The sequence below is a fragment of the Cydia splendana genome, chromosome 4 (assembly GCF_910591565.1).
Source record: "Cydia splendana chromosome 4, ilCydSple1.2, whole genome shotgun sequence".
Lineage (NCBI taxonomy): Eukaryota > Metazoa > Arthropoda > Insecta > Lepidoptera > Tortricidae > Cydia > Cydia splendana.
This window is the reverse complement of record NC_085963.1, coordinates 259,353-265,352: the sequence shown is the minus strand read 5'-3', so window position 1 is coordinate 265,352 and position 6,000 is coordinate 259,353.

The window sequence follows — 6,000 nt, the reverse complement described above, 5'->3', positions numbered from 1 at the left end:
AAGTCATGTTAGAACTGACGGCTGTAAAGCGAAGCTCAAGTTTAAACGCGATAAAGCCACGCCCACGGCAGCCGGGATTGGTGGAGCTAAGGGGGCGGGGTCTGCCTTGATACATTGTTGGAAGATAATTATATTGTTTTTGTGACATTGCTATTGATAGAAAAGTCGCGAAACTGTGATATCCAGGACAGTAGGTATCTTAGGAGAGCACAGATTAGAATCAAAAGTATACACAATCCCTGTGCGATAGTTGTCTGTCCGGAAAATCTGTTAAGACCACGCTTAAACCGCTGTTCCAATTTAAAAGATGAAATTTGGTTTGGTCGGAAATGGTTAGGGGCCCAGGGAAGGACACTGGATACTGGACACTATATCAATCATCATCATCGTTCTCGCAGACAAAGTCGCTAGTAAATTAATAATTAGGTTCAAAAATAAACAAATGTAGGTACCTACATCTAACCTATATATTACCTACCTATGAGATGAGGCAAATAAAGTTGCTTCTTGTCATGTTTTTAAGTTTATGGTTTGATTCATCACCCCTTATTTATATAAATCACAGGATGAGGATCCGCCATAAGGGGCTGTCCATAAATTACGTCATCGATTTTTGACGATTTTTGGGGGCTTATCGCCTAAGATGTCCATCGTTTGCGCCGTAGCGAACGAAACGGTAATGTCTCTCTATCACTCTATATATAGTATATGTGCAACAGAAAGACATTAAGCGTTATGCTAGGCCCTTATTAGTTTTTCATGCCAAGGAGATCGCAGATTAGGATTACCACCACCGCTGAATTCCTCCACTGCTGTCACACTACTGTTGTACGTAAATATTATTGAATCCTGAAATATCAGCCAATTGCTGGAAACAGTAGTCGCTTGGGTAAACGATACGCAATTTCGGCGGCGATTGGCAATTATCTCTCCGGTGACCCGCGGCCGGCGAGCCACCGGTGTCGGGTGTCCGGTCCATCTAAGAATTCATATTATTATTGATACTTACTTACCTACTATTAACGCGAAACCACCTGTCTGTTATGTTGTCACGGCAAAACTACGGAAACTGAATCAGTTTTGATGATTTGCAATGAATGTGAGAGCTTAACTTTAGTTTCGGATCTCTACCATGACATGGAGGGAGGGAAAATGAGTTCTTACTCTTAGTTCGTTCTACCAGTGTAAAAATATGACTGGACAGTGGACGAACAGCCTTAGATATATCCTAGCCTAATACCTATATAGGTATAATGTGACGCACACACTTAATATTTTAAGAAGGTATTCAGTTTATGTTAGGTATATATACATAGGTATATAGACACAATTTAACGAATGAAGAATTCGGTGTGTCGATCTATAAGCTCGTTTATTATTTGGTACCTAAACGTATTAAGTAAATAGGTACCTATTTTATTTTATGAATCTAATTTAATATATTTCGGATAACAAGATCCATATATTACAATAAATTAAACTAAAATAGCAATAAATTAAATTAAGCTAATACTATATATTTCTTAAATAACTAAATTTGCCTAACAGCACCTCTATTATGTATAAGTTTAGTGTATGTAAGTACAATTAACCTAGTTTATAAGTACCTAAGGTAGCTGATTAACAAATGTGGACTGTATTGTCTGAATAAAGAAATTATTATTTATTTATTTATCTAATACCTACCTTTAAACGAGCAATTCTTATATATAGCTGCGGGCTCAGCACGGTTCCATTTTAATCGACTATCACTATGCGCGTCCCTTTCGCACTTACATACTTGTTAGAAAGTGACAGGCATGGTGACAAGGGATAAAAACGCGACCGTGCTAAGCCGCCTGGTCAAGCAAATCCTGTCAGTAAAAAAAGGCGCGAAATTCGAATTTTGTATGGGACGATATCCCTTCGCGCCTACATTTTTCAAATTTGCCGCCTTTTTCTACTGACAAGATTTGCTTGACGCAGTATATTTATTTATTTATTTATTTATATATATATTTCGGGGATCTCAGAAACGGATCTAACGATTTCGATGAAATTTGGTAGGTACATATATGGGGGTTTTCGTGCCGAAAAATCGATCTAGCTAGGGGGCTATTCATAAATTACGTCATTTTAAATTAGGGGGGGGGGGGTCTGGACATCGGATGATGGTACATATAGCATGACGTAGGAGAGGAAACGGGGTCATACGAAGCATGATTTTTGGATGATTTTAGGGAGGGGGGTCAAAAATCATCAAAAAACGATGACGTAATTTATGGACAGCCCCTAGGTCTTATCTCTGGGAAAACGCGCATTTTTGAGTTTTTATATGTTTTCCTAGCAAAGCTCGGTCTCCTAGATATTAAATTTTATATTAGGTACTAATTGGAAACATGCTCTAGTAACCCCAATTTTTAAAAATGGTGACAAGACCGACCCTTCCAAATTTAGACCAATAACTGGGCAATAAGTCTCACAAGCATCATCTGCAAGTGTATGGAAAAAATTATATGTAAGGAGTTGACAGGTTTCCTCAATAGGGAAAATTTAATATCGGTGAATAAGCAGCATGGTTTTGTACAAAAAAGATCGACAGTTACTAATCTTTTAACCTGTGTACATGCGTGGACCAAAAGTATGGACCTTAACCTCCCGGTAGATATTATATATTTAGATTTTGACCGTGCATTCGACAAAGTTCCTCATCAGAGACTACTTTTGAAACTAGACCATTTTGGAATCTGTGGAAAGTTACTAAAATGGATAGAAGGGTAGGTACCTGTCAGACAGAACCTTCAGTGTGCGAGTCGGTGACTGCCTGTCTCAACCACTAAACGTGCTGAGTGGAGTACCTCAAGGATCTGTCCTCTCTCCAACTCTGTTTGGAATATTTGTGACTGACTTATTAATAGCACTAATAGAGTCAGAGTCGTGCTTTTTTGCAGATGATGGCAAGTTCTTTGCTGACCCTCATGTTTCTTCGGGCCAGCTGCAAGCTGACTTGGATCGGTTAACGGAGTGGACCTCGCAGTGGATATTGAAATTGAATGTTAACAAATGCGCAGTTCTGCACCTCGGTAAAAAAAATCCTATGGTCCAATACACGTTAGGAAACTCTCCAATTGCAGCGGTGACGTCTCAAAAGGATCTCGGTGTGACAGTTACAAATAACCTGAAGTGGGGTGAGCACATAAATAACATAGTAAAAAAGGCAAATTCATTCCTGTATGTTATAAAACGCTCATTTCAATGCATATCTGTTGAAGTTTTTATCAAAATTTACAAAACATATGTCCGCCCCTTGCTTGAATATGCTTTCCAAGTATGGAATCCTTATTTTGTCAAAGACATTAACCTTCTAGAGAGTGCGCAGCGAAGAGCCACCAAGATTCCTTTTAAGCTGAAACGCCTACCTTATGAAGAAAGGCTAAAGGTACTAAAACTGCCCACACTCAAAGCCAGGAGAGCGAGCTAGAGGAGACCTCATCGAGTGTTTTAAGATTGTTACCCACTGTTACAACCTCCCTGACATTCACGAATTAATCAATATGAGAACTATCAGCCGCGAGACCCGAGGTCACAGCCTAAGAATTGTTCGCACTCCCACTACTACTGAAGCTGCATATCATTCCTTATCCAACCGTGTCGTGGCGGCTTGGAACCGTTTACCGGATAGTGTTGTGACTGCAATGCTCCTTCGGTCAATGTGTTTAAAAACAGATTGGACAAGTGGCTTTTAAACAATAAGTTAGACTGATGTTACTAGTGATGTGATATGACCAGAGGCGTATTTACAAATTTGGCACCCTGGGCCATTTTGATTTGCCGCCCCCCTTCATCAGTGACGATAAAGTATTTTATTTAAGAAAAAAAAACCTGCAACAAGTACCTTTGGGGTGTGAAATAAAAAAAAACTAAACATTTACCATTTACTCACATAGGCATTTACATGTTTTCCTATGTACAAATTGGTTGACAAAATCATCAATGACGCTGTCGTAATTTAAAACGTTTGTCAGCTCAGCTTCTATATTAAGAAGAGCTAAGCTATTCAGGCGCTCTCCGCTGATAGTGGAACGTAGATATTTTTTTATTCTTTTGAGTGCAGAAAGGTGACGTCACTAATGTCACTATTCTAGATACAGATTTATATGGGCCGTTTTTGTCACTCAATGACGATGCGACCTCGTTATATTTGCCTGATCTGATCGGTGACCGGTGGGTACTGCTGGGTTTTGGCCATTGAAAATCAAGGTGAGGCATTGGCAGTCAGGCTGGATATAGCTAAGGAGTTCGGTCGGGTCTGGTATCGAGTCTGCTCGAGGGACTATGTTATACAAATGGATCGCTAGTTTTTTTCCCGGTAGACGCACATGAGCCGTATAGTAGACGGAAGCTGCTCCTGTGGACATTAACGCTGGCGTTGCACTAGGTTCTGTGCTGTCATTGCTGCATATCAATGATAATCATTGCTATGCAGACGACAGTAGTAGGGATGCGTATTACACAGGCCGTACCATTATCCCTCATTCTGTGGTGCTGGAAAGTCATGAAAAGTATTGTATTTGTATCTGATATCGAGAGCACTCTATCTGTACTGAGTTTCGGCATGGGATCGGAACAATTTAGTGAGATTCAATACCACGAAGACACAAGAACCGCCCAATGTAGTCATATGGGTCACAAATAATGTAGGTAGGTACGTAAGTGAAAACGCGAGCGTAGCGAGCGCGAAATTTTTTCGAGAAAATAGTAGGTAAATTTTTAGGGTTCCGTACTTCAAAAGGAAAAAAACGGAACCCATATAGGATCACTTTGTTGTCCGTCCGGCCGTCTGTCTGTCTCAATATAAAGGGTCTTGACCTGACAGAGGGCGGCAAAATCGACAAATAATGCTTGTTATTTAAATTTTACAAGTAAATAGGGGAGCGACAAAATTCTGGTCGACCCTATCTGAACAGCAAATAAATATTTTTTTTGACCCAAATTTGCCGCCCCCTAAAATCTGCCGCGCTAGGCTTCAGCCTACTCAGCCTAGTGGTAAATCCGGCACTGCGCCGTACTAATACTTCTTGAACGAAAATGTTGCTTAATTTAGGTACTTGTTGGTAGGTAGATATTTTAAGCAATTGGTGGGGTTTAAGGCGTTCGTTTGTTTATTAATTTAAATGTCAATTAAAATATAATAATAAATATAGCTAAGCTTGATTATAAAAGGCGCCCAGAAAAAGCCGCGAGGGGGCGGCTTAAGCCGCCCCCCGCGGCCTGCCGCCCCGGGCCATGGCCCCCTTGGCCCTAGGGTAAATACGCCCCTGGATATGACTTTACAAACTTTGAACTATATAGTACTGGACACTGTGTGACATAGGCTCATCAGCTAAATAGCTGCTCGCCTATAATTATATAATTATTATTATTATGTCTTTCCCATCACGGAACAATGGTGTTCCGGACCTTTGGGAGGCGTGCGCGGAGCCGAAGCCAACACGTAAAGGCCCTTTTGACACTTTAATGAAATGTAAGGGGTACACCGAGCGGAGGCTGCCCTTGCCCGTGTCATGGGTCGCACGCAGAGGCAGCACCCGCCAGGGTGTAAGGACTATTGAGAGTTGATGGAATCTAAAATGAACTATGTTATTGGGTGAAAGCGATGGACTAAGAACTGAGCTATGGGGTAAAAAACCGGACGCCTGCCTAATAAAACGGTATGCAATTTTATTTCCGGCAGACGGTGACTCGCCCTCACAAGATGGGCCCCCACAAAAAGCGACATCTAGGATGGCTCAAGGGCAACACCGGTGTGAGCGGCTCAGGGGTGTCGAGAGGTGTGCGCCGCTTTCTACCCAGTTGCTGTTAACAGCCACTGTGCCAACTCGCGTCTTATGCATATTTCACTTCCACCCCTGGAGCTTATAGCTCTAACGACTCCACTCTGGCCGGCCGGCTAAGGCAAGCCAGAGGCAGAGAATCCTGTCCCACCCACCCTCCTTGCGGGTAACAGAACTCTCCAGGAGC